The sequence below is a fragment of the Mus musculus genome, chromosome 10, assembly GCF_000001635.26.
Source record: "Mus musculus strain C57BL/6J chromosome 10, GRCm38.p6 C57BL/6J".
In the NCBI taxonomy this organism is placed as follows: Eukaryota; Metazoa; Chordata; class Mammalia; order Rodentia; family Muridae; genus Mus; species Mus musculus.
This window is the reverse complement of record NC_000076.6, coordinates 117,965,270-117,978,859: the sequence shown is the minus strand read 5'-3', so window position 1 is coordinate 117,978,859 and position 13,590 is coordinate 117,965,270.

The following is a 13,590-nucleotide window of genomic DNA, read 5'->3' as shown; positions in this document are numbered from 1 at the left end:
TACAGAGTGAGTTCCAGGACAGCCAGGGCTACACAGAAACTCTGTCTTGAAAAACAAACAAAAACAAAAAAAACAAAAACAAAACACCCTAGTTGTGTTTTCATTTTAATAGGCTCTCACTAAGTTACCCAGGCTGGCCTTGAACTTGTGACACTTCTGTTTCAGCATAGTGACTGTTAAGATCACAGGTTTGGGTTACCAGGCCTGGGTGAGAACCATTGTTTTGATCTATAGCTTCCATCCATATAAGAAGACATTATTGTACCATTTTGTTTACTTTGTCCTTTTTCTTTCTTTATCCATAATCCCAAAAACTGTTCACTAAACACGCAACACATATAAATTAAGAATTTCTACATTTAGTAAGGATCTTCTTTAATCCTTACCAAAAAGCTGAGGGAAGTGACATTTTATTCTCATTTTGTGGAAAAGGAAACTGAGGATTGAAAAGGCCAATAATTTGTAAATATATAACTGAAGGATAATCCCAGGTCCAGTGGATATTAGAACCACTCTATGGTGCAGATATTTAATCAGGACACTCTAGTGCAGATCCTAACAACACTCATTGCATCTTGGGAAAATAATATGCCTTTCCTGCGTCATAATTGCCTCACATCTAAAAACAGTTACAATTTATATCTCGCAAGGTCAGGGCTTTTTAATCAAATAGGATGTATAAGTTTACAGCTAAGCAACTACATAGTACTGCTATCGTTATAAGAATTTTTATCTTATTATATAGTGTTAAGGAATTGGCTTAAATTATGTGTCTATTTGTGTGACTATGTGTGGGTATATGCACATGTAAGTAAGCTCAGGTGCCAGTAGAGGCCAAAAGAGGGTGTTGGATCCTCTTGAACTGGAGTTACCAATGGGTGTGAACTGTCCGACATGGTTTCTGGGAACCCACCTGGGTCCTCTGCAAGACCAGCACTGGCTCCTAATGGCTGCAACATCCCTTTGGCACCTGATATGTTTTTACATCAGCCATGTAGCTGGAAAAGAGAATAAAATTCAGAACCCTATTCATAGAGAACCAAGAGCTATCGTGTGCACTATTATAAAAATCTTCACTTCCTGCTGAACGAGAGTCAGAAACCTTAGGAAACCTCTTTATCCTGTCCATAGAACATAGACAAGAATTATAATAATCCTTACTCTCGTGCTCACCTCTTTGAATTCCGTTTCTTATGAGGCAGACCCAGCTTGGTTTGAGCTCCTACAGTATGAGTTTCTGGCTGCTCACTGTCTTCTTCATCATCCGGGTGTTAGCTCACAGAGAACAGCAGCCATTTTTGCTCACTCCTGTCAGCATCTCGAACCAGCATACGACCCTGAATGTGCAATCTCAAGTCAGCTTGGGTTTCAGATCAACCGCAAAGAAGCTGTGATTTTAGTAATCACCTATAAAGTACTATAACCAGAGTTCCTACTTGCGGGGTCACTAAAACTACTGCTTTAAACACTGCAGCTAAAAAACGTCACCACTGCCTAGCAAGCTTCTGTCTACAGTCTCTTCCTACCCTCTTCTTCATCTGACTCTGTCATTTATCTCTCAGGTCCCAACCCGGTGAGACCTCTTCCAGGAAGATGTCTGAAGCCTGAAACCATCCATTAACTGAGGTGAGGTTAACAAATGTAAATAATAGTACATTCTGTAAAGTCCTGTTAAACTAATTTCAGTTTTCAGTATTTCCCTCGTTTCTTGGAGCCAATACTTCTAATCTTTCAATGTTATTCTAGTTTGACAAAACTCATAGAAACTGGCAAAATCCCTAGTGGATAAAACCTGGGAATCGTTATCTGCATTTTTATCCACTCTGCTGACAATGTATTTACAGAAGATCCCAAGCCCAGTGAATCTCTACTTTTATGAGTCTGCCAGATAATTTATTTATTATTTGATTATTATTAATGTATTTATTATTATTTATTTTAATCATTTATTAATTTATTTCCACAGATAATCATCTAGATCAGATCTTTAGACATTCTTCCAAACATAAATAATTGAAAGCAACGTGTTTGGACCTCCACTGTTTCGAGGGCAGTAGGGCTCTTACGGATTCACCTTTGGGTGTTACATCATCCCATCATTTGGACTCTGTCAGTGACTGCCACATTCATCCCATGTATCCCTAGCAATGAAAAAATGCCTGACACAAGATTCTTGGAAAGCCCCTCTGTATCTGTAGACTTTCTTACCAATTAGATCTTGGTTCTCAATAAATATGTGGGATTATCCAATGAGACTGTTCTGTTATATATAGCAGTGAGGTCACAGGAGGGAACTCTGGGAGAGGGGTCTTCTGACTCACATCTCCTATGACCCAAATAGCTAGCATGTGTCAGGACTGAACAGCTCATCATAGAACAGGTGACGTAGGTCACATGACATACGGGCTTGCAAAGGAAACATGTCAGCAGCTTCATCTAGCATGGTCTGCTTGGCATTTGTGGGGGATTTGGACAGTCTCCCTTCTCAGTATAAACGCCTGTTACAGAGGTTGGCATCTGTCTACCTGCTTCACTCATGCTGGCTGTTCCAGCCGGAAGAAGCGCTTATGTATCTGTACCTGTCCAGCAGCCGGTGATTGCTGGTTACAGGAAATGAGGTCTGTGTTAACCCCTACATGCCCTGCTCCCAAATTAGTCACCTCAAAATCCATTTTAGTCAAGTTTCTTCAGGAAACTGATGGCACAAAAGGAGACAATTATTTGTGCTCTCTAGCCCCCAGCTCCCACCACCACATCCACTGACGCCCCTGTCACTGGGGGTTTTTCCACCCAAGTCAAAGTTCCCCAACTAACAACTCAGAGACTTCTTATCTATGAATATATGCCTAGGCCAATAGCTTTGGCTCATTTCCACTAGATCATAACTCAGTTATCCCGTTTAAATTAGTCTAAATCATTCCATGTGGCTAAAGGTACCACTCCTTCAGTTTCGTGTGACCATCTTCCTCAGAGTTTAGGGCAAAAACCTTCCCGCATTTCTCTCTCTCTCTCTCTCTCTCTCTCTCTCTCTCTCCCACCTACTATTTCCTGCCTGAGCTAATAGGCCAGCATCTTTTATTGACAGGTGATGTTTCCACACAGTGCCTAAGAGATTCCCTCTGCACACCTCCTTGACACCACAACTCTGTAGGTGCCCAGCTTAAGTGATTTCTTGGGTTTGCCTTTGCCTCATGTGGTCTGCCTTCTTGGTCACAGAGTCCTCAGAGGTGCTTTCTCTTGTCTCAGTACAATCTTCTCTGTGGTTGGCTTTCAGGTCAGTGGCTTAAGTGCAAACTGAGCAGACACTCAGCCTAGAACTTACTTTCATTTTTATTTTAGCCTTCCATAACTATACTCAAGGGACCCACGTATTTAGCAAGTCTAAGTGTAACCCATGTCCTTGGGTATCAGGTCTGTCTGCATCTCCAAATTCCACCTGGTAACTTTAATTAGAAGAAACGGATCAAAGCGTAGACGTGGGGATCAGGGTCCACATCTACCCCAGCTGTACCTCCAGACCCTTGCTCTTATGCATGACACAAAAAGAGTGGAAGATTTTTGTCCTGACACCAAACGTGGGCTATCTTTTCCAACCACTCAAGTCTACTAACTTCTAGAATTAACCTCAGAATGAACAGGTTAAAAATCCATTCCCCAACACTGTCCTCCACTTCAGAAGCCAGTCACACACACACAGTGCCTACAACTCGAGGTGTCCATGGGCCAGCCTCTTTGGCTCCGTGGCTTACTGGAACAACCTATAAAACTCTGGAAAGCACTTTGCTCACGGTAGCTGCTGCTTATATATAAAACTGTTCGGAAGCAGTCGGGTGTAAGTAAGGAGAGCTCCCACGCCCTCTCTACACATACCCCCTCCTGGCAGCATCCAGCACCTCCAAGCACTTAAATAGAGATGCTTCTAAGGTGCTTCACCTCTGGGTGTCGTTATGACCTCTGCTGTCTCACTCAGCTCCTTTGTCTCCCTGGGGGTTAGAGAGCAGATCTGAATCTAACAAGACTCGGGCTTTCTGGCCATCAGCCCCACCCTGAAGCTACCTATGGCCCTGTCAAGACTACCTCATTAGAATAAAGATATTTCTATCATACTTATTGCTCAGGAAATATTATAGAGGTTTTTAGAAATGCTGTACCAGAAGCCAGGGATAAAAGTTGAGTAATGTCATTTTGTTATTATCGTATTAATAACATGTATGATGATTATCATTATGTCACAAGCACTTAATAAATGGCTGCATGAGCTGAGGATACAGTTAAACGTAGAGTAGAGCATTCCCAATACTGGGCTTGAAAGAAAAGTTTTCTTGTTTTGTTTCTCCCCAGGCAGAGGTTGGAGCAAGATTTTTGCTGATGTTGGTTCTCAAGTTAAACCAAGGCAGAGCTCCGGAGCAGGCCTGTGATTTGTCTTCCTCCAAAGACTCCCAGCAGCTCTAAGGTAACCAGCTTATTCCCTACCCTCACGCAGCCAGGGGATAAACTGCAGATGAGCACAGGCAGTCTCTCTCTCCCTCCCTCCCTCTCCCCTCTCCCTTCTTCCCTTCCTCCTTCACTTCTCTCTCCCTCCTTCCCGCCCTCCCTCCCTCCTTCCCTCCCTCCTTCCTGCCCTTCTCTCCCTCTCCCTCTCCCTCCTCTCCCTCTCCCTCTCCCTCTCCCCCCTCTCCCTCTCCCTCTCCCCCCTCTCCCTCTCCCCCCTCTCCCTCTCCCTCTCCCTCTCCCTCTCCCTCCTTTCCCTCTCCCTCTCCCTCTCCCTCTCCCTCTCCCTCTCCCTCTCCCTCTCCCTCTCCCTCTCCCTCTCCCTCTCCCTCCTCTCCCTCTCCCTCTCTCTCTACCACAGGGATGGTACTTGCAGACGCCCCAGTATCCATTCATTCACGGTTGGTTCTAACACATATTTATTTCATGGTTAACACATGCTACATACTTTTCTAGGTGCATGAGACATGTTAACGGGGCAAAACAAAGGTCTCTGTTTTCCTGAGATCAACATTCTGACAAGCATGCAGAGGTAACAAACACGTAAGCAGAATGAGTATGTTCATGACCTAACGTGCTGTGCTCAAAATTGACAAGTGCTATGCAAAACAGAAAAGATAATCTCGAATTCGAGTCTGTGGTAGCGGAAACCCTAATAGGGACACCAGGGAAATGGCAAGAAGGGAATTGTTAAGCCAAGTCTTAAAGGAGGTGGGGAGGTATTGAGGCAATTCATTCCAGAAAGAATTGCCAGTGTGAGAAGGGGAACAGCTCATAGATGGTCCAAGCCAGGGCAGCTGGAAGGAGGACCCAGGCAGGTGGTAGAAACCAGGCCAGTGAGCACTGCAGGAGACTCAGAACCTGAAGGTACCTGGTCATAAAGACAAGGACTTGCCTTTCATCTCATTTTCCAGAATAAATCCTTGAGTCCATGCGCTCAGCATCTTTAAGAGCAGGGGATCGCCTCTTGACAGCTTCACTCAAGCAGGATCTGCTAACAGAAAAGGAAATGGAGGTGAAGTATTGTATTGTGTGTATTGTAAGTGTTGTATTGATGCAACAATATCAACCAACCAGACCCCCCCAGAGCTCTCAGGGACTAACCACCAACCAAAGAGTACACATAGAGCAACCCATGGCTCTAGCCAAATACGTAGCAGAAGATGGCCTTGTCGGTCATCAATGGCAGGAGAGGCCCTTGGTCCTGTGGAGGTTCAATGCCCAGTGTAGGGGAATGCCAGGGTGGGAAGGCGGGTGTGGGTGGGTGGGAGGGGGAGCATCCTCACAGAAGCAGGGGGAGGGGAATCGGAGAGGGGGTTTCCGGAGGAGAAACGGAGAAAGGGGATAACATTTGACCTGTAAATACATAAAATATCCAATAAAATACAAATAAATAAATAAAAATATGGAGACAGTGTTGGAGAGTCTGACTTCAAAACTGACCCAATATCACCAAGAAAAGTAACTTCAGGAATGTCGGAGCACTCAAAGCCTCTTTTAAAAACAATATCTTTCCCTCTTTTATTACATTTTAATCAGCACAGAAAAGAATGGATTTCATTAACAGATTTTCATATTTATAGCAAAACAACATTGAAAACTTCACAAGAACAACCCAGGCAGCCACCACTAAAATAAATACAGACCTTGGTTTTCTCCCTTTTCCTGATTACCTGCTATCTAGGTATTTTTGACCTTTGTCCTAATCCCTGCCCCCCCCTTTTGTGGCTGGTACCACAAAACACACTTTTATAAATTGTCCAATAACCTTAAGCCATGTACGAACAGTAATTTGTGCTATAATCCAGCTGTCTGTGTGTGTGTGCATACTGGTTTAACAGCTCCGAGCTTCCATTCCTTCATTTGGGCAAATACAAAGCCAAGGAGAGCAGTGCCTAGTTCTAGAAGAAGCTTGTGATAATGAATACACCGAGCCAGTGCCATCACCAGTCCCATCGTGTGGACCCGCTTATTAATTAACTATACTGAAGTAGGCGGCCACGCGATCTAAAGGTCCACCACATTGCCCCAGCTTCTGCAGCAAAAACGTCCACTTATCTACGTTCCCCGGCTTGTGGGGAGGTGCTGGTCCCTGCCTTCCAGAAGCGCACTGTAGATGAATCACTCTGCAGCCTCAGAACTCTGGGGACACGCTCACCACATTTTTTAAGATGATGAGAATTGATTTTTATCTTTAATTTTTGCTTACAAATAATTCATCTGTTACGAGAAAAATAACAAGCTCTGGAGGGGAAACGCAGACTTCAGTCTCTTCCCCCTCGGCCTTGAGTCAAAGGATGGGAATTACCCGCCGCCAGTGAGCTTAATGAGAAACAACCTTCGGGTCATAATTTCAAGTCAGACTCTTTTTTATTAAGTCACATTGGTTGTACCTATTAATAGGGTGATTTCCTATTAATAGGTGACTGCGTTGTTTCCATGTGTGTATATGGTATGAACTGATCGAGTCTGACTTCATAACCTCCACCCTTCCCCGCATGTATACACTTTTCCAGTCACTAATAAGCTAATGATCACTCTTCAGGTCAAATTTGCTTGTGCTTCCACACCTGAAAGTAAGCATTCCAGTCGGGCGTGGGGGCACACGCCTTTAATCCCAGCACTCGGGAGGCAGAGGCAGGCGGATTTCTGAGTTCGAGGCCAGCCTGGTCTACAAAGTGAGTTCCAGGACAGCCAGGGCTACACAGAGAAACCCTGTCTCAAAAAGAAAAAAAGAAAGAAAGCATTCCATTCTTGTCTTGCTGTGTCGAGCTTCTGGGTATTTCTGACCTCTACCCTAATCTTTAGTCTCCGCTATTGTTATCATTTGTTTAATGTAATATCCTCTCCAGTTCTATTCATCTTGCTACAAATGGCAGGATTTCATTCCTCTGTGTGTGTGTGTATGTGTTTGTGTCTGTATGTTTGTGTGTACATGTTTATGTGTATTTGTGTATATGTATGTATATGTATGTATATGTGTATGTGTGTGTATGTGTGTGTGTATGTGTGTGTTTGTATGTGTGTGTATATGTGTGTGTTTGTATGTGTGTATATATTGTATATATATATATGTGTGTGTGTGTGTGTGTGTGTATGTGTGTGTGTGATGTGAGTGTGTGTATGTATTTATGTGTATGTGTGTATGTATGTTTGTATGTGTGTCCATGTGTATATGTGTGTCTAAATAAGACTTCATTGTGTATTTCATTGCCTTCAGTCATCTGATGATAATCAGATACCTTTGCTAGTTCCCAACCTTTGCTCTTGTGAATGATGTCATAACAAACATGGGCACCAGGCATCTCTATGGCATTCTGACCCTGACTGAAAGAAACTGAAAAGAAGATAAAGCATCAACGCCAACATTCCCATCTCTCCTTTGCAAATGTCAGTGTGATGTGTCCAGCCTCCTGTTCCTGGCACCACATCATTCCACCGTGTGGACTCTCAAGTCGTGAACTGAAGGTCACAAGCCCTTCTTCCTTAAGCTTCTCTTGTCTGGTCTTTGATCGCAGTTGTGAGAACACAGCTGGGTCAGCTGGATCATACGGTGGCTCCATCTTTACATGTTGGTAACCTCCTGTACCCACTTCCACACAGTCATACTAACTGCTGCTCACCGCATCGGTGTGTATGTGTCCTTTTTCTCTCTGTATCCTCTCCACCTTCTCTGTATCCTCCCCACGTTTTGAATGGGGGGACAAGGCAGAGTGAACCTACGCAGTCCGAGCTTGCACAAAGTCAGTTTCACAGACAGTTGGCAATGCCTGGGCCTCCCTTGAAGTGCCAACGTTACAGACCGCATAGTATTCCAAACATTTTTTTTATTTTAAATAATAGTCATTGTGACTGGCATGAATATGCTCGCCATCACCGGCTACTGCGGTTCTAGCTCGATTCACCGAGCTGTCCATTCTCAGCTCTGAGTTAATGGTAGCTTCTTACTATAGGAGTTTTTCAGAAAGAAATGAGTGGGGTGTGACTAAGACTGGTAAAATACAAACATAATAGAGGCATAAAATACAGAACATAAACATCAACGGAAAGTGAAGGGGTGCACGTGGTGGGAAAGGGAGGTGGTTGGCTCTTTCAGCCTGGAAGTCTGCAGTATCTGTGTCACTGGGGCTTGAGGGACCGATGACCTGGCTCACCTTGTCCTTAATTCTCTCTTCAAACTCTGCTTCCTTCTCTCCTACCGATTTCATTGGAGAACAACAAGAGAACAACAAGAGAAAAATATGTTGAGGAGCTCAAAGCAACACACGATATAAAGAGTATGTCTGCTGATAAACAATGATGTCATACTGACACCGATAAGAAATTCTGTTATTCAGAGTCTAGAGAAATTTCCACCACCACCACCACCACTGTGGAACCCTCTCTGAGAATCACACCCTGTGGATCACACCCTTACCAGACGCTGACACACTTATCTTCTGCATATTGATCTTTGCAAACTGGCACATTTTTGGGGAGGGAGGTACGCACGTACTGTCTCAGATACTGCAGAAGTTAAAGCTGATGTAGGACTCTAGCCCATGAGTTCAAGATCAGCCTGGGAAACATAAGAGGCCCAGCACCCCCCCCCCCCAAAAAAGGAACAGCTCCAAGCCTTAATAATGTGAACATTTTCATCTTATATTCCCAAATCGATTGTTTTGAAATGGCATTTTCTAAATGAAGGGCACACGTTTAGATTCTATGGGATTTACTCAGCGTTGCAGATCCAACCCCGTTCCCCCATCCACTGCCTGCTCCCAGTTGATACTGAATAGAGTCCTACTTCCAGGGCACAAGACAGACTAAAGAAAAGCCGACAGAGTGCTAGAAGGCAGAGAGTCAGTGGGAAGGGACTACACAAAGCTACAAAACAACAGCCTTGAATAATGTCCAGACACTGGATGTCCTGGGCCATGATTGCCCAGAATGACCCACAGTGAGATGTCCCTCTGCATGAGGGGACAGGGTTTTGAAAGAAGAAGGCTTCGGTGAGTGTCAGGACAAGGCAGTTTGTCCCTTAGACAAAGCTTCTGGGCAAAGCAGCTGCCTCCTCAAACCAGCAGAAAACCAGCTTCCTCCCCAAGAGGGAAAAGCCCTAGGCATTGAGGTCGGGGCAAGCCAACATGAGGTCAAGGACAACTGTCCAGACACACCAGCTGTAAACGTAACTGTTATTCTCCTGTAGTAATTGTCATCTCAGTCTGCTAACCTAGGCCTCGTCCTGGAAGCTTCTGGCCTCCATACAATCTAATCTAGGCCTAGAGTGTTTTCAGCCTCTGAGACTTGCTGCTGAACAAGCTCACCCTTTCTAATTCTTTCTGACCTCTGGCTGATTCAACTCAGCTATTTGGACTCAAACTCCTCTCCAAGATGAAGGGTTCAATCTGGATTCTTTCTCAGCTTCTGACTGAGTTGGTCTCAAACTAACTCTGGCGACTGGTTCTAATCTTCTGGCGCCTTCTCATTCTCCGGTTCCTTCTGTCTTCACCTGTGTCCTAACTGTCCTGACTGCTCTCTGTTCAATTTGTCTCTGTAAAACTCCGCTGGTAAAACTGCCCACCCCTCACCCTGCTCTCTTCAATCACCTTTCCTTCCTGTCTCTTCTCATGAGAGTAGGGCATAGTCTATCTCTGACTTCATTCTGTCAAGTCTTTCTCTGATTCATCACTTTGTCTGCCCCTCAATTACAAGTCACTTTCAAACATGGCTGCTTCCTTTTACCAGAAGCCATGTTGCTGGATTAAAATTCCTCTACACCCAGCTGGGAGCATTCAGAATATTCTAATCAACTCAGTCTTAATGGCAATAATGATTTTGACATCACAGCTCTCAGTTATCATCCTTCATTAGTCTTTGCATAGTTATCATATACCTAATAAATAGTTATCATTCTCAGATAAATCCAATGATGTTAGTACTATTTTTTCCCACTAAAAAAGGCAAAAGGAAAAAAATCAAATTTTATATGGTAACTGGCCAAAGAGCCCAACGCTGATAGGTTTGAACCTGAACCATTGAATTATACTCTTTTCACTAATTTTATTTATTTATTTATTTATTTATTTATTTATTTGGTTTTTTGAGACAGGGTTTCTCTGTGTAGCCCTGGCTGTCCTGGAACTCACTTTGTAGACCAGGCTGGCCTCGAACTCAGAAATCCGCCTGCCTCTGCCTCCCAAGTGCTAGGATTAAAGGTGTGCACCACCACACCTGGCACTAATTTTAATTGTCACAACTCACAGGAACTAGGACTTGATCTAACTTGGGTGACTAAAGAGGCAACATCAGGCACACACATGGAAAACTTGACACCAATCCGAGGGGTTGTATAATCTGATGGAGCCAAACCAGCAGGGACTGGAAACCCAGCATGTTATTGTACACGGCACAAACCAAGAGGAGATGGTCTCTGAAGGAGAGCAATCCAGGTGGCAGCCATCTGGGAGGATAAAGCTGTGCATACTCCCAATAGCCTCACGGGGACCAGGGGAAGGCTTTGCCATTCCCTTGGGTCTAAGGTACTGGGGTCCTTAATATGGTTGTGCTCGTGTTAATAATGTGTCAGCAATACACATTTCTCAGGGCTGCATCAGGCCCCCACACTTAACGTGTTCACTTAATCACGCAACAGACATTTACTATACATCAAACACTGCCTCGTTAAAGGTTGTGTTGGGAGTCATATGAGAAGAGGGCCTCAGTTGAGAAAGTGCCTCCTACAATCAGGCTGGAGGCAGCCTACATGCCACAGGCATCATACCATAGGTAGATGTAGGTTCCCACTCTAAGCAAGGATGCGGGGCATTTTAATTAATGATTAATGTAGGAACAGTTAGCCCATTGTGGATTGTTTAGTCCCGGGTGCTAAATAAAGCAGGCTGAGCGAGTTAGGAGGAGCGAGCCAGCAAGCTACACTTCTCCATGGCCTCTGCATCAGCTCCTGCCTGCAGGTTCCTGCCCTGAGCTCCGTACTGACTGTTCCAGATGATGGACTATTTATTTAGCTATAAGCTAAAATAAACCCTTAACTCCCCAAGTCATGGCATTTTATTATAGCAGTAGGAAACCAACTAAGACAAAGATGACTATAATCTATGACCTCTAGCCTCAACTAGTTCTCGGTATGAAAAAGCAGTGAATTAATAAACAACTTTCAATGTTATATTGAACAGGTAGATGGAATTCTTTCCTCGCCACTGTTGGTTACTGAGTCCAGGGTCTCGTGCACATAGGTAAACCACCTACTGCAGATCTGCAAACACAGCCGTGAAAAAGTAGCTGCTTAACCTAAGGATCTGTTCGTTCAGTGACGGACCTAATCCTGTTTTGTGGGCTGTCTTAATGAGGGTTCTGTTGCTATGAAGAGACACTTGGGTCATGGCAACTCTTATAAAAGAAAACATTTCACTGGAGCTGGCTTACAGTTCAGGCCATTATCATCATGGCAGGAAGCATGGCAGCATGTAGGCAGATATGGTGCTGGACAGGTAGCTGAGAGGTCTATATCCAGATGGGCAGGCAGCAGGAAGGGTAAGCCTCTGGGCCTGGCTTGAGCTTCTGAGACCTCAAAGTGCACTCCCAGTGACACACTTCCTCCAACAAGGCCACACCCACTCCAACAAAGCCACACCCACTCCAACAAGGCCACACCCACTTTAACAAAGCCACACCTCCCAATAGGGCCACTCTTTATGGATTGATCAGGGCCATTTTCATTCAAAACACCACATGGGCCTATGTAAAAAGTGAATGAAATCCAAAATCTTGGACAGATTCCCAAGATTTTCTTTTGGCTATCCTTAGAGCAAAGTGTTTCTATTCCTGCCTGTCGCAAGACAGGCTGATTTTTCAGTTCCACTGAACAATGTAAATGTCATTCAAAGCCAGTGCTCCTTAGGGTCCAATCTGATGCCACCGTGGTGTAAACAGAAGGTAGTGGGAGTGAAGGAGTGGGGTCGGCCATTTCTCTCACCTCCCTGCCTCATGTCTTTCCCACACTTCCTGGCTTCTCCAGAGCTGGAGGTAGGAAAGACTCAGCTTGGTTTCTTCCCTGACAGTGCCTGTGAGAGCCTTAGTAATCCTTGCCTTTGAGGATTTGGGAGTGGCGTATTTCCTTGGGGTGCTGGGGACAACCCTGAAAGGCACCCTTCTGGATACCCTCTTCGCAGCGGCCCTCCTGGGGCTTCTAATGCTCCCCCTTACCAAACCCTCCATCTTGACACCTGCACACCAGAATCTTACCTGCTTCTCCTCTGGATTGAGCAAGGCTCAAAAACTGCTCCAGGCACCCATCCGTAAGGGGAAGCCTCTATCTAACCTCTCCTCTCAAGCCTCAGGGATGTATGTGAGAAAGGATGGGGAGGTTGGTAGGGTCAGAGATGGTGGATTCCAAGGAAACATCTTCCAGAGACCACAGAGCCATTGAACTCACAGAGGCTGTGGACGTACACACAAAAGCTCCATAGGCCAAATCAGACAAAATCCTAGCTCTGCAACGGAAAGTGGACATAAAATCCCACTCTTAACAGGGAAGCTACTTGTAATTAGTACTTTCTGGGAAAGGAAAAAAAATCAGGTTTCTTCAGAGAAGTGTCACAGAGTATCAACCACACATGAGGGCAGGCCCCATGCCCAGGTATGGCTAGCCAAGACAAAACAGACTTCAAAACAAACTTGTGTGCTTTTTGTTTTGGTATTTTTTGTCTATTGAGTTTGTTGGTTGGTTTGTTTCTTTCTTTTGACTTTTGTTTCTTTGTTTGTTTTTGGTTTCAGTTTTGTAAAAGAAAGAGAAAGAACATACATTGAAAGACCGCAGTGGGGGTACTCCCACTCAAGTCCCAAGATGGCACACACACCCAAGGAATCATGAGAGACTGTCTTGATGCAAACACACGAGGTACTTTAATGACGGAGCTCCAGACTGACACTTATCTCACACAGGAGACAGAGGAGTCGACCACAAGGCTCAGAAGCTAGGGGTTTATATACAAAAAAAGTTGGGGGCAGGGGAAGAATTGGTGCGGTTACACACAATTGGACAGTTTAAACATCAGCAAATTGTACTTGCAGAGCGAGGTAACAGCTGAGATAGTCCGG